The following is a 15,769-nucleotide window of genomic DNA, read 5'->3' as shown; positions in this document are numbered from 1 at the left end:
ACGTAGGCCCCTTAGACCGCGAAAAGCTCAGGAGTAGAGGGTCTGAAATGCCACGGGAAGATGAGGGAACTCTGTGGAATACTGGATGGAGGAAATGATTGGCTGGTGGAAGGACCCTTTCCAGAATGCGCCATCGTGTGGGCAGGGAAGCAGTTGAAGAGGGAATCACCCCCCTATTCCAGCCTTTCGGTGGCGGGGCAGTGGGCGGAGCCAAGGGGCGGTCTCGCGGGAGACCAGTTTGGCGGGCGCCGGAGGCCTGCGTGGGCTGAGGGGGCGGGGCTTCTGCTGGAGTGTTGTGGCCCGGCTTCCGCGTGGGGAGCTTAGGTGGGCCCCGGGCTGGCCGGCAGGGGCTAGACCTGCGGAGTGTGGGGCGGCGTCCGGCGTTCTCGCTCCCCGGCTCCGTCACACTGGTGTCGGGGCCCCCACCCCGAAACTGAATCGGACAGTCTGGGTGGCGCCTCTGTTTTTAAAATCTCCTCAGGTGAAGCTGATGCTCCGCCATGGTTGAAACCCAGCCCGCTGTTTCAGGCCGGTGGAGCTGGAGCGCCGCGTGGCTCCCTCAGGGTGTGTATAACCCCAGGTTGGCCAGTACGGGGAGGGTCGTCAGCTCTGCGAGTCTAGATTTTGCTAGATTCCCCCACGCAGATCTGGGGTTGGAGCAAGGACCCCGGCCTTACATAAACTGGATGCCTAGTGACTGACAGGGGCAGACACTCCTCCCTCTTGGAAGGCAGCCGGGGTGTTTGCAAGGACTGGGCCTGCAAGTTTCTGATTGGTTCCAGGACCGACACACAGATAATAAAATCCTCAAATGCTGAAGTCCGTTATAAACAATGGCGTAGTTTTTACATATAACCTAAGCACATACTCCCATGCATACTCCTGAGATTACTCTAGATCAGTAATCTCTAGATGACTGATGCAAGGTAAATGCTATATAAATAGGTGCTGGTATGCTGCAAATTCAAGTTTTGGTTTTTGGAATTTTCTGGAACTTTTTTTCTTTAAATAATTTTTGACCCAGGATTGGTTGAATCTGAGGATGTGGGACCCAAAAATACTGAGGGCCAACTGTGTAATAACTTTAAAATGTTAAGGACTTCTGAATACATACCGTCACATTATGTTATACCTGGACAACTGAAATTAAGACGAAAATTGAAACATGTTCCTGGAAAATTACAGGTAGTGAAACTTTTGTGATTGTAATACTAAATAGATATTGACTACAGCTTCTTGTTTGCTGAGGAAGATGACATAAACCCCGATTTACAGATGGAGAAATAGACTTTGAAGGATAACTTAGTCAAAGATACATAGCTGTGCCTAGAATTAGGACCAAAACTGGATGTTTCAAATATGTTGCCTTTGCACCTTAACGGCCTGGTTTTCAACTATAATATCTCTATGTGACCTGTACAGTTCATTCATTCATTCACTGAGCAGATAGTTATTGAGTAGCTACTGTGTCAACAACACAAGACACTGCTCTAGGTGCTAGAGATACCACGGTGAACCAATAAAGTTGCCCCCCCCACATCAGCTAATGATCAATTAAAGAAATATGTACTCATTTTAGATATTGAGACCTAGCATTTTTTTAAAATAGGCAAGCTAAGAGGATAGGGAATGGTGGTGGGAGGCAGGAGAGTGCTGTTTTAGAAGTGTGCTAAGAGAGGCTTCTCTGGGGAATCTGACTTGAGCAGAAACCTCAATAAAGAGAGGAAGGTAGGGTGTAAGAAAAAAAAAAAGCAAGGGATTGGTTTGAGCAACTGGTAGATGGAGTTGCCATTACAGAGATGAAATAAGTTTTTAGATGTTTTTAGATGCCTCTTAGACATCCAGATGTCTTAGTGATATTCATATAAACGAGAGATACGATAGTTAAATCCATGAGATTGGATGAGCGCCCAGGAAGAGAAAGAGTGTAGGTAGAGAGAGGACCTAGGACTGATGCCTATGACACTTCAATGTTTAGAATTCAAAGAGATGAGGAGGAGCCAGGAAGGAAGATTGAAGAGTCCAGCGTGTTATGAGAAAAAACTCCGAGAGCATGCAGCCTTAGATGACAAGTGAAGAAGAGTTTCACAGGAGTAAGAGGTAACTAATTCAGCCGAGTATATTGCAGATTGGTCAAATAAGGTAAAGACTGAGAACCGATCATTTCACAGAGAATAGAAAGATAAAATATTTTTATTCAAATCCTGTTAATGGCAGTTGCTTGAAAAAAGGTGTATCCTTTCTGCAGAAGTTCCATTTTTACAAATTTTTGAGGGTTATTTGATAATATCTATCAAAACTTTAATGTGTGCTTTCTTTGATCTTGTAATTCCACTTCTAGGAATTCATCCTAGAGTAATAATTACACGTATATACAAACATATGTATAAAATGTTCCTCACAGCATCAATTTACATAGTAAAAAACAATAAAATCTCCATCAGGATAGATGAAGTTGTTAAAGGAACAATGGATATATACTATAGATGCACTGTAAGACAACTTTCACAAATTGTTAAATGATGAAGGCAGGTTATCCAGTAAAATGTATAATATGATTTATGTTAATATATTCAAAGCAGGCCTTCTTTGATTACATGATAAAAAACTGCCCTCTCACTTACCTCCTCGTTACTATCACATTAGCCTATTTTATTCAGAGCACTGAACACTATCTAAAATGATTTTATTTATTCATATACTTGTTTACTATCTTTTTCTTTTTCCACCAGAATTTCAGCTTTATAAGAAAGTTCCCGTCTTGTTCATAGTTATGTTTCTGCTGCTTGGGGATGTAATTTTTAAAATCTAGTTTTAGAGGGAAAAAACAGATATTTCTTATTTTCCTGGTTTAGTTATTAAACTATTACTCTCATTCCTATTAATACTGATTTTATCCCTGTCTCATTTTTATCATATGTAAATGAAGATAAGGGGATAGTTGTTCTCAACCCTAAAGTCACACTAGAATTACCTGTGTAGATTTATTTATTTTTTTTTTGCGGTACGCGGGCCTCTCACTGTTGTGACCTCTCCCATTGTGGAGCACAGGCTCCGGACGCTCAGGCTCAGTGGCCGCGGCTCACGGGCCCAGCCGCTCTGCGGCATGTGGGATCCTCCCGGACCGGGGCATGAACCCGTGTCCCCTGCATCGGCAGGCAGACTTTCAACCACTGCGCCACCAGGGAAGCCCACCTGGGTAGGTTTTAAAAAATATTTGTGCTTAGTCTCTCCACTGCAGACCAATTAAGTCAGAACTTGGGGTAGTGTCAGAGTATCAGTATTTTTTTTTTTTTTTTTTGGCTGCGTTGGGTCTTCGTTGCTGCACGCAGGCTTTCTCTAGTTGCGGCAAGCGGGGGCTACTCTTCGTTGCAGTGAGTGCGCTTCTCATTGCGGTGGCTTCTCTCGTTGTGGAGCACGGGCTCTAGGCACGTGGGCTTCAGTAGTTGCAGTACCTGGGCTTAGTAGTTGTGGCTCACGGACTCTAGAGCACAGGCTCAGTAGTTGTGGCACACGGGCTTAGTTGCTCTGCGGCATGTGGAATCTTCCCGGACCAGGGATCGAATCCGTGTCCTCTGCATTGGCAGGCATATTCTCAACCACTGCGCCACCAGGGAAGCCCAGTATCAGTATTTTTTGAAGTTATCTTTGAGATTCTAATGGGTGGGCAGGGTTGAGAACCACTAGATTAGATAATATTTGAAGTGTAATTCTAGTGATTCTGGTATCAAGAATACATAATAGGGACATAATTTCTAAGAATTAGAATACCAGTTTTTCAGACAAATCATCTTTTACTTTAGGAATTGTAGATGGAATCATCATTTTCTCCTTTCAAAATACTTCTTTCTTGATAAGGTGTAGGTATTGAAGTACAAAAATTTGATCTATTCCAAGAATTTCACAAAAGAAAGCCCCAAAATATAAGTTTTACCTTTGCTAGAATGTTTACTTTCAGTGGGATCACTTTTCTAAGAGTTGTTAAGTTCGCTCATGCTTGATGAAGCCACTTTATGTTTTCACTTAATTAATTAGGGAAATAAAGACATACAGGCCTTACTTTATCACTTTAGGAGGTCTCTTTGCCCTTCCCTGGACCTCTGTGATGCGTTCACCTAGCAACAGCTCCTTTGATGTGCAAACATTCTTTTGGTAAATAGTGCAGGGCAGCCACTCATACTGGACAATTCAGTTTTCTTCTAGAATTGACCTTGGATTTGGAATTTTCTCTTGTGCCTGATATGGTAAAAAATTATGGTTTTTACTTTCCACTAAATGAAGCATAGCATACTGTATCTTTCTAATGTGAGTATTGATAAATCTTATGACTGTGTAAAAAATAAAGTTATGTACAAACCTAAATTCACAGAATAATTGTGTCACATTGCTGTATTTTATTTTTTACTTCAGACTCCTATTATATTTTTATTATATTTCTATAATGTAAGTTTGGGAGAACAGTACTATCACCTATATAAGTTAACTTTGTATATGTATATAAGGGTGGTTTATTGAAAGAACTTGTTGGGTTCTTTAGTTGTTCAATCTGTAGTATTTGTTCCTCGTATGGGATGATAGAGGTAAACCAGAAATAGATTCTGCTCTTAATGTACCTTTAATTTAGTAGGAGACATAAGATTTTTACATAATACAATATATTTTTTAAAAATAAATTTATTTATTTATTTATTTTTGGCTGCGTTGGTACTTCGTTGCTGGGCGTGGGCTTTCTCTAGTTGCAGTGAGCGGGGGTCTACTCTTCGCTGTGGTGTGCGGGCTTCTCATTGCAGTGGTCTCTCCTGTTGTGGAGCACAGGCTCTAGGCACACAGGCTCCAGCAGCTGTGGTGCGCGGGCTCAGTAGTTGTGGTACATGGGCTTAGTTGTTCCACAGTATGCAGGATCCTCCTGGACCAGGGCTTGAACCTGTGTCCCCTGCATTGGCAGGCGGACTCTCAACCACTGTGCCACCAGAGAAGTCCCCATGATACAATATTGAATGAGATAACAATCAAAGGAAAACTATAGATCGTATACTATAAGAGTCAGGAGGAGAGAGAGATTACCCTCACCTTGCATGAATCAAGGAAGGAGGTGGTACTTGAGATACTGCAGGATCAGTTCATGCTTCTGGGGATATATTTTGGCCCACATAGTAGCTTTTTTCTTAGAGGCAATATGAGTGAAACTAATAAGTTGTTTTTAATAGAGCATAAGATTCATAAAATGGTAAGGAAATAAAAATAAAAGCAGAGGATAGGATTCTTAAGAAGATCTTTGTCTCCAGTATGATTCTTGTTCCAGGACTGAGGAGCAGTTCATTCTCCCTTTTCAATTCACCAAAATTTTAGTTGTTCTTTTAAGTCTCTTCTCTGGTTCTTAGAAAAGGAATTGATATAGTAATGATTTTAAGTATCAAATAATTAAAATGAGGATGAGACTAAAGTTTCATTAAAGATAATTGTTCTTTAATAAGTGTCTTCAGTATCAATAAATCTAGAATAAATTAATAGAGGAATTTCAAAACCGATTTCAGGGTTAGTAAAGAAACCAGGGCTTCATACTTCTGTTCCATGTTCTTCAAATCACACCCACCTGATTTTTTTTTTCTCTTCTTATAAAAATTCCTCTCATTCTGGGGCTGTTCCATTTCCTGGGAGATACCACCAGCAAAGGAAACTCATACCCCACTTACTTCCAGCCCTTCCAGTGCACAGTTTCTAAATGCCACTTTTTTCCCACTAGAGTACATTCTCTGATCTTAAAAAAGAAATCTTAATCTTTTCACTTAATAAAATACATGGGTATTAATTTGGAAGATGTCTTTCTTCTATTTCTTTTATTTTCACTTTAGAAAAGAAAGATAATATTTGGAATTGAAATGGATAGGGAAAATGGATTTAAGGCAGTATTGAGTTCTTGGGAGATTGAATTTATAAAAATCATTCTTAATGTGAGGTTACATTTTTTGTTCCTCTGGGACAGAAAGAGCACTATAAGTTATCACATGCTATATTATTAACTCATTTTAGATGTTATCTTTTAGCTGAATCTTGAGAGATATAGTTAGCATTTCTGATTCAGAACTTGAAAATGAAGGAAAAGTGTCTAAAGATATGATTCACAAGTAGCATTTAAGTATGATACTATAAGTGCATATATGTATATCAGCAGGCTGTTTTCAACCAGTTATAATTTAAACAGTGTTTTGCTACTATCTTTAGAAACTAGATTTGTCATGTGTCCAAGCAACAGGTTCAGTGGGCACCTCCTTTTGAGATCTGGCTAAACTGTAATGATCTGAAGTGGAACCTTCCCGAAGACTTCGTTGACTCCGGGCAGACCTCAGCATCTCTTCCTGACTATTCTCTGCAAATTCTTCTTGGAAGCACTGTAGTTCACCATTACTAGATCTCTTTCATTCTTCTTTTATCAGCATGTCAAGCCCTCTCCAGTTTTTAAACCGCTCAAATCCAGGGAGGCTTGCTACTGCCCAAAGCAAAGGGCCCCACAAGGCTAAGCCATTGGACCTGAGACATCTATCAGCTTACACATCTCGGAAAAATAGCCCAGGGGTGAGCTGTACTCTGGCATTTATTTTTTTCCCCCATTTTCAGGAGGAAGAGGTAAATCTCTTGCACAAGTGAGAGCTAAAAGAAAAGAAAGTTCAGTTCTGTTTTCCCACTTGCCTGTGCTAGCACCCTTTGCTAATGAATGATGCAAGACATGAGGTCAAATGATTTCTCACTTCTTTTGATTCCTGGCTTGACTCTAGAACAAGAAGCAATGAAACATCTGAATCTAATAGAACCTCAAAGTGGATTTTACTTATTTTTGATTTTTTTGGTGGTTCTGATATTTCACCAAGGCCCACAATCCCAAAATAATATAAAAATACACTGTAAAGGGCCTCTGAGTTAATTTGATCCAACCCCATCATTTTGCAGATTAGCAAACTGAACACTGGAGAGGGGCCACAGTGATTTAGGGGCAGAACTGAGTAGTCTGACTCCCTTCACCTTTCTATTATCCCATATTACCCCTTTGGTATACAGCTTAATTAGGGCCACATCCTAATGAGACTCTGGAAATTAAATACCCTCTTGGATCAGATGAGATCTCTTTCGTTGATATTTTTAAGACCAGTGGACAGATCCATCTATTCTTTAGCTTGTAACTCCTAGGAGATGAAGTTTGAGCTGGGGGGTGAAGATGGAGGCTTAGCGGGGTGGTTTATTTCCATCCCCTATTGGCTTTAAATGAGAATGACAAGCCTAGTTTCTTTCTTAGGAAAGGAAATGTATTATGTTAAAATAAGTCAATAGATGAATGGATAAAGAAAATGTGATATACGTATTCTTTAAAAACAATATCATTCAGCCTTTGAAAAAGAAGGAAATCCTGCCCTCTTCAACAACATAGATGAACCTGGAGGACATTCTACTAATTGAAATAAGCCAGACAAAGAAAGACAAGTACTACGTGATCTCACTTATATGTAAAATATAAAACAGTCAAACTTAACAGAAGCAGAGAGTGGAATGGTGATTTCCAGAGCTAGAGGGAAAAGGGAAATGGGAAGATCTTGGTCAAAGGGTACAAAGTTTTAGTTATGCAAGATGAATAAGTTCTGGAGATCTCATATTCACCAGTGTGACTATAGTTAATAATACTATATTGTATACTTGAAACTTGCTAAGAGGGTAGATCTTAAATGTTCTCACCACAAAAAAAAGAAAAAATGGTAGCTGTGTGAGGCGATAGATATGTTAATTAGCTTGATTGTGAAGATTATTTCACAATGTATACATATATCAAAACGTTGTCACATACTTTAAATATATATATAATTTTAATTTTCAACTATACCTCTATAAAAATGGGGAAAAGAAGTAACTGATACAATGCAAAAGGACAGTATTCCACAACCTTTAACTTCTTTCAAGTACATAAATGCTCATGAATCCCTCTAGGACTTTAAAAACTTATTTTACCATTTTTCATGAAATATGATAACACCATAAAAATATATTTAAATATTAGTACATTATAAAATTATAAAGTTTATATTAATAAAGTAATTATCTTATTTTCAACATGTCCTCATTTAACTATGAACTTTAATTTAAATCAATTATAAGACAGAAAGCTTGAGTTTGCAACAGGTAAATTTAAAAATAATATCTTATGTTTTCTTTGGGACTAATATATATTAAAATCTAAATTGAATTATAACTATAATATAGTACCATAAAATTTTTCTTATCCTCTGATAATGTCCTTATAGTTTGTGATTTTAAAAGTCAGTTGGATTATGTTTGTAAATTTTAGTTTTTTTGTGTTTAATTTCAAGCATACAGAAAAGTGCAGAGACTAATACAACACCACGTACCTACCACACAGATTTAAATTTGACATTTCTCTCCAAATTTGCTTCACTTGTTCTTTTAAGAAATAAAACGTCACTGACAAAATTGAAGACCATTTTGTAACCTCCGATCCCATTCTTCACTCTTGGGATGGATGATATAAATAAATTTTACAGTAGGATCAGACATCAACCAGTAAGAATCTTTGCCACTCCTAGCACTGGGGCAGGCCCTGGGGCCTCTGCTGCTGAGCATTAGTCATCTTGGTTACTGGATTGTAAGGGAAGTGAATGGACCCAGGGTCTGGGGTGGTGAGAGATGAGGGTGTTAGGGCAGCTGCTATTACAAGTCTATGTGAAAGTACTACTGGACCATCCTGGACCATTTTTTTTCCTTTTCAGAGATAACTTCTGAACTAAGTGTATAGCCTTTAATGTCCATGTTTTTAGATATATGTGAATGCTTCTTATGTTGTTTTGGGGATTTTAAAAATTACATAAATGATATTCTACTAGACATAACTTTCTACCTTGCTATTTGCACTCAATCTTATGTTTTTGAGAGCAGTTCTTTTTTTTTTTTTTTTTTTGCCGTGCGCGGGCCTCTCACTGTTGTGGCCTCTCCCGTTGCGGAGCACAGGCTCCGGACGCGCAGGCTCAGCGGCCATGGCTCATGGGCCTAGCCGCTCCGCAACATGTGGGATCTTCCCGGACCGGGGCACGAACCCATGTCCCCTGCATCGGCAGGCGGACTCTCAACCACTGCGCCACCAAGGAAGCCCCCAAGTACTTTTTAAAAGCAATTTTCTACATGTACATAAAGCATTTGGTACCTATACATATTTTTCATCTATTTGTCAAAAGAGATATCTAAAAGGCTCTACCAGGTCTCATTTTGACTTGATTTTAGATACTATATACATTAAAAAGTATTCCATAGCTCATATTGGCATTTTCTGAATTTAATAAAAATTAGTGACAGTTTAACTGTGTCAAACTTATTTTAAAAAAAAAGTCTAGTGATTTCAGTAGAGTACCTTCAGCATGAGCCATCTTTCTCTTTTCCAATAACCTATTATTTAATCCTACAGGAACACAATTGTCTTGATGAGACAGTTTTTCTCTTCACTGCATACATTTAAATCTTTTGTTATAATTAACTTTATCTCTTTGTGGGACATACAAAAATAATTATCATGTGTTTCTGTCCAATAATGGAGAAACAGGTGCAAGAGAGCTATATTTAGGAAAAGCCAGGTATAGAAGGGATAAATATTAAAGTATTCAGTTGGTGATTGTGTTGTCTAGTTTAGGCAATATGATATTGAGCTCAAACTCTTGCATAGTGCTAGGTGGGCTGCTGTAGTAGTAAAAGTTAAACAGGGAATTCCCTGGTGGTCCAGTGATTAGGACTTGGCACTTCCACTGAAGGGGGCCCGGGTTTGATCCCTGGTTGGGGAACTAAGATCCCACAAGCCATGAGGCATGGCCAAGAAAAAATTAAAAAAAAAAAAAGTTAAACAACTTGTAAAAAAAATTACTGATAATATGTATAATAAGGCCTAGTGTCTTAAACTGAAGATAAATTTAATGTGTTTTGCCAGTATTTTTAATTTGATTTTCATGGAAACTTTTATTTGTGAGGGCAATATGACTGTTTTTTGCAGATAAGATGTTTTCTTCCCTTAGTGTAGTAAAAAGGCAAATAGTAGAAAGCTGGTAGATGCAGCCAGCTCTGGAGGGACAAATGGAGGCAATATAAATTTTGCAGCTAAAGAAAAATATATGAGAACCAGTTATTATTAATTTTAATTGAAATTTTTATTGAGGTAATTGTAGATTCATTTGCAGTTTTAAGAAATAATACAGAGAGATCCACTGTAAATTTTGCAAAACTATGGTATAATGTAACAGCCTAAATATTGACATTGATACAATACAATCCACCAGTATTATTCAGGTTCCCTCAGTTTTACTTGTACTCATTTTTGTGTTTGTATGTATCAAATTCTAAACAGTCAAACAAAATACTGAACATTTTTTTTTTTTTTTTGCGGTACGCGGGCCTCTCACTGCTGTGGCCTCTTCCGCCGCGGAGCACAGGCTCTGGACGCGCAGGCTCAGCAGCCATGGCTCACGGGCCCAGCCGCTCTGCGGCTTGCGGGATCCTCCCAGACCGGGGCACGAACCCGTGTCCCCTGCGTCGGCAGGCAGACCCTCAACCACTGCGCCACCAGGGAAGCCCTGAACAATTCGTTTTAACAGCACAAAGATCCTTCCCATTGCCATTTGATATCCACACCCACTTCCTTCCCATCCCCAACTCCTGGCAACCACTAATCTCTTCTCCATTTCTAAAATGTTGTCATTTCAAAAATGTTATATACTGAAAAAAAAAGTCATATACTCCAAAAGCTAAACATAGAGTTATCATATGACCCAACATTCCCACTCCTGCATAGATAGACAAGAGAATTAGAAATATATTCACATAAAAACTTGTAAGTGAATGTTCACTGTAGCATTTTTCATAAAGCCAAAAAGTGGACACAACCCAAATATCCATCAGCTGATGAGTAGATATGCAATACGTGGTATATCCATATAGTAGAATGTTATTTAGCCATAAAAAGGAATGAAGTCCTGATTCATGCTCCAGCATGGATGAACCTTGAAAACATTATGCTAAATGAAAAGAAGCCAGTCACAAGAGGCAACATATTGTACAATTCCATTTATATAAAATGTACAGAACAGGCAAATCCATAGAAACAAAGAACAGATTAGTGGTTGCCAGGAGCTAGGAGGAGGGGGGAATGGGGAGTGACTACTAACAGGTATGGGGTTTCTTTAGGGGATAATGAAAATGTTCTGGAATTAGATCATGGTGATGGTTGCACAACTGCAAATATACTAAAAACTGAATTAAACACTTTAAAGGGTGAATTTTATGGTATGTGGATTATATCTCAATTTAAAAAGTAAAAAATTGTTCAATATGGCTGTACAAGTCTATGAATATACTAAAAACCACTCAACTGTATACTTTAAATGGATGAATCCATGAAATATATCCTAATAAAGCTGTTTTTAAAATGTTATACAAAAGAATCATGCATATGTTACCGTTTGAGATTGGCTTTTTCATTCAGCATAATTTCCTGGAGATTTCTTCAAGCTCTTGTATCAATACTTTGGTCCTTTTTATTGCTGAGATTGTGGTATGTATATACCACAGTTTGTTTAACCATTCACTTGTTGACTTGTTGGTTTTTTAGCTATCACAGATAAAATTGCTATGAACATGCATGTACAGGATTTTGTGTGAACATAATTTTTCATTTCTCTGGGAAAAGTGCCCCAAAATGCAATAGCTGGGTCAGATGGTATTTGCATATTTAGTTTTAAAAGCAACTGCCAAGCTATTTTCTACAGTAGCTGGACCATTGTATCTTCCTACCAGCAACATATGAGTGATCTGGTTTCTCTGCATCCTCACCAGCATTTGGTGTTGTCATTATTTTGTATTTTAGATATTTTAATATATGTGTATTGGTATCAAATTGTGGCTTTAATTTGCATATCCTTAATGGCTGGTGATGTTGAACCTATTTTTTAAAACTATCTATCTATTTATTTATTTATTTAGGCTGGGCCGGGTCTTAGCTGTGACATGTGGGATCTTTTTTTTTAGTTGCATCATGAGGACTTCTTAGTTACGGCATGCATGTGGGATCTAGTTCCCCGACCAGGGATCGAAACCAGGCCCCCTGCATTGGGAGCACAGAGTCTTACCCACTGGACCACCAGGGAAGTCCCTGAACCTATTTTTATGTGCTTATTTGCCATCCACATATCCTTTCCGGTAAAGTTTCTGTTCAAGTCTTTTGCCCATTTTTTAATCAGATTGTTTTCTGAGAGTTTAGAGTCCTTTATATATTCTAGACATAAGTCCTTTGTTGACAATTTTTATCAACAAGCTGTATCTGAGTTTGGAGGTTACCTAAATTTAGCTAAGTTCTGAATATATTTCTGGTTCATTGTGTCCAAATCCAACATCAAACTATTCAAAAATTTGGATTCTTTAATATAAAAGATAACAGGCATACCTCTTTTATTGTGTTTCACTTTATCACACTTCGCTGATATTGTGTTTTTCACAAATTGAAGGTCTGTGGCAGCCCTGCTTTGAGAAAGTCTCTTGGCACTATTTTTCCAACAGCATCTGCTCACTTCATGCCTCTGTGTCACATTTTGGTAGCTTTCACAATATTTTAGACTTTTTCATTATTATATTTGTTGTGGTGATCAGTGATCTTTGATGTTACTAATGTAATTGTTTTGGGGACCACAAACTGTGCCCATATAAGATAGCGAGCTTAATTGATAAATGTTGTGAGTTCTGACTACTCCATCTACTGCCGTTCCCCATCTCTCTCCCTCTCCTCAGGCCTCTCTATTCCCTGAGACACAACAATATTAAAATTAGGCCAATTGCTAACTCGACAATGACCTCTAAGTGTTAAAGTGGAAGAATGAGTTGCACATCTCTTGCTTTAAATCCAAAGCTAGGAATGATTAAGCTTAGTGAGGAAGGCATATCAAAAGCTGAGATAGGCTGAAAGCTAGGCCTTTTGCCCCAAACTGTTAGCCAAGTTGTGAAAGCAAAGGAAAAGTTCTTGAAAGAAATTAAAAGTGCTACTCCAGTGAACACACAAGTGATAAGAAAGTGAAACAGCCTTATTGCTGATACGGAGAAAAGTTCTTGTGGTCTGGATAGAGATCAAACCAGCCACAGCATTCCCTTAAGCCAAAGCCTAATCCAGAGCAAAGCCCTAACTCTCTTCAATTCTAGGAAGGCTGAGAGAGGTGAGAAAGCTGCAGGAAAAAGTTTGAGGCTAGTAGAGGTTGGGTCATGAAGTTTGAGGAAAAAGCTGTTTCCATAACATAAAAGGTGAAGCAGCAAATGCTGATGTAGAAGCTGCAGCAAGTTATCCAGAAGAACTAGCTAAGATCAAGATGAAGGTGGCCACACTAACCAACAAATTTTCAATGCAGCCTCCTATTGGAAGAAGGTGCCATCTAGGACTTTCATAGCTAGAAAGAAGTCAATGCCTGGCTTCAGAGCTTCCAAGGACAGGCTGACTCTCTTGCTAGAGGCTAATGCAGCTGATGACTTTCAGCTGAAGCCAGTGGTCATTTACCATTCCCCAAGTCCTAGAGCCCTTGAGAATTATGCTAAATCTATTTTGCCTGTGCTCTGTAAACTGAACAACAAAGCCTGGATGGCAGCCCGTTTGTTTACAACATGGTTTACTGAGTCTTTTAAACTTGCTGTTGAGGCCTACTGCTCAGAAAAAAAGATTTCTTTCCAAATATTACTGCTCTTGGTCACCCAAGAGCTCTGATGGAGATATACAATGAGGTTAATGTTATTTTCATGCCTCCTAATACAACATCCATTCTGCAGCCCATGGATCAGGTAGTAATTTCAACATTTTTTCTAAGATTTTATTTATTTATTTATTTATTTATTTTGGCTGCTCCGGGTCTTAGTTGCAACACACGGGATCTTTTAGTTGCAGCATGTGGACTTCTTAGTTGCATCATGTGGACTCTTGCTTGCAGCATGCATGCGGGATCTAGTTCCCCGACAAGGGATAGAACCCGGGTCCCCCACATTGGGAGTGCAGAGTCTTACCTACTGGACCACCAGGGAAGTCCCTAATTTCGACTTTCAAGTCTTATTATTTATGAAATACATTTCATAAGGCTATTGTTGCCATAGTGATTCCTCTGATGCATCTGGGCAAAGGAAATAGAAAAACTTCTGGAAAGGATTCATCATTCTAGATGCCATTAAGAACATTTGTAATTCATGGAAAGAGTTCAAAATATCAACATTAACAGAAACTTGTAAGAAGTTGATTCTAACCCTCATGGATGGCTTTGAGGGGTTCAAGACTTCAGCGGAGGAAGTCCCTGCAGATGTGGTGGAAATAGCAAGAGAACTAGAATTAGAAGTGGAGCCTGAAGATGTGACTGAATTGCTGCTATCTCATGATAAAACTTGAACAGATGAGGAGTTGCTTCTTATGGATGAGCAAATAAAGTGGTTTCTTGAGATAGAATCTACTCCTGGTGAAGATGCTATGAAGATTGTTGAAAGGACAGCAAAGGATTTAGAATATTACATAAACTTAGTTGATAAAGCAGGGACAGGGTTTGAGAGGATTTACTCCAATTTTTAAAAAGATTTCTGTGGGTAAAACTCTTTCAAAAAGTATTACATGCTGAGAGAAATTGTTTGTGAAAGGAAGAGTCAACTGATGCGGCAAACTTCATTGTTGTCTTATTTTAGGAAATTGCCTCAGCCATCCTAACCTTCAGCAACCACCACCTGCTTAAGTCAGCAGTCATCAGCATGGAGGCAATTTCAATTGCCTCCGTCAGCAAAAAGATTATGACTCACTGAAGGCTCAGATGATGGTTAGCATTTTTTAGCAATGAAGTATTTTTAAATTATGGTACGTACATTGTTTTTTTTAGAGATAATGCTATTGCACATTTTATAGTATAGTGTAAACATAACTTTTATATGCACTGAGAAACCAAAAAATTCATGTGGTTCGCTTTATTGTGATATTTGCTTTATTGCAGTGGTCTGCAGTATCTCTGAAGTATGCCTGTAATGCAAAAGTGGTGGTTTTTGTTGTTGTTGTTGTTGTTTTTTGGGTTTTTTTGGTAATTCATAAAGTCATGACTTTTTAATCACAATAAAATATTGCTCGATGCCAGTTTTTTGTTATATAAGCTGTAATTTTTTGGACTTTCCTAAATATTCCACTACATGTGTCAGACTATTTTTTTAAAATTTTTATTGGAGTATAGTTGATTTACAACGTTGTGTTAGTTTCAGGTGTACAGCAAAGTGAATCAGTTATACATATATGGATATCCATTCTTTTTTAGATTCTTTTCCCACATAGGTCATTACGGAGTATTGAGTAGAGTTCCCTGCGCTATACAGCAGGGCCTTATTAGTTATCTATTTTATATATAGCAGTGTGTATATGTCAATCCCAATCTCCCAATTTATTCCTCTCCCCCTTACCCCCTGGTAATTGTAAATTTGTTTTCTACATCTGTAACTCGATTTCTGTTTTGTAGATAAGTTCATTTGTACCCTTTTTTAAGATTCCACATATATGTGTTATCATATGATATTTGTCTTTCTCATGAAGGAGTGTTTTTAAATCTTAGAGTTTGCAAATTACTGCTTATCTGGAGGAAGTAAAAACTAGAACTGTCAAGTCCTCTGGAGGACTAATTGACAAAGTTTGGTCATGAAAAGGAAAATTAAACTAGATCTAGAATCAATGTTGTGTGAGTCTGAGACTCAT

Source organism: Hyperoodon ampullatus (assembly GCF_949752795.1).
Source record: "Hyperoodon ampullatus genome assembly, chromosome: 3".
Lineage (NCBI taxonomy): Eukaryota > Metazoa > Chordata > Mammalia > Artiodactyla > Ziphiidae > Hyperoodon > Hyperoodon ampullatus.
The sequence above is the reverse complement of the archived record's forward strand: the minus strand, read 5'-3'. Positions refer to the sequence as shown.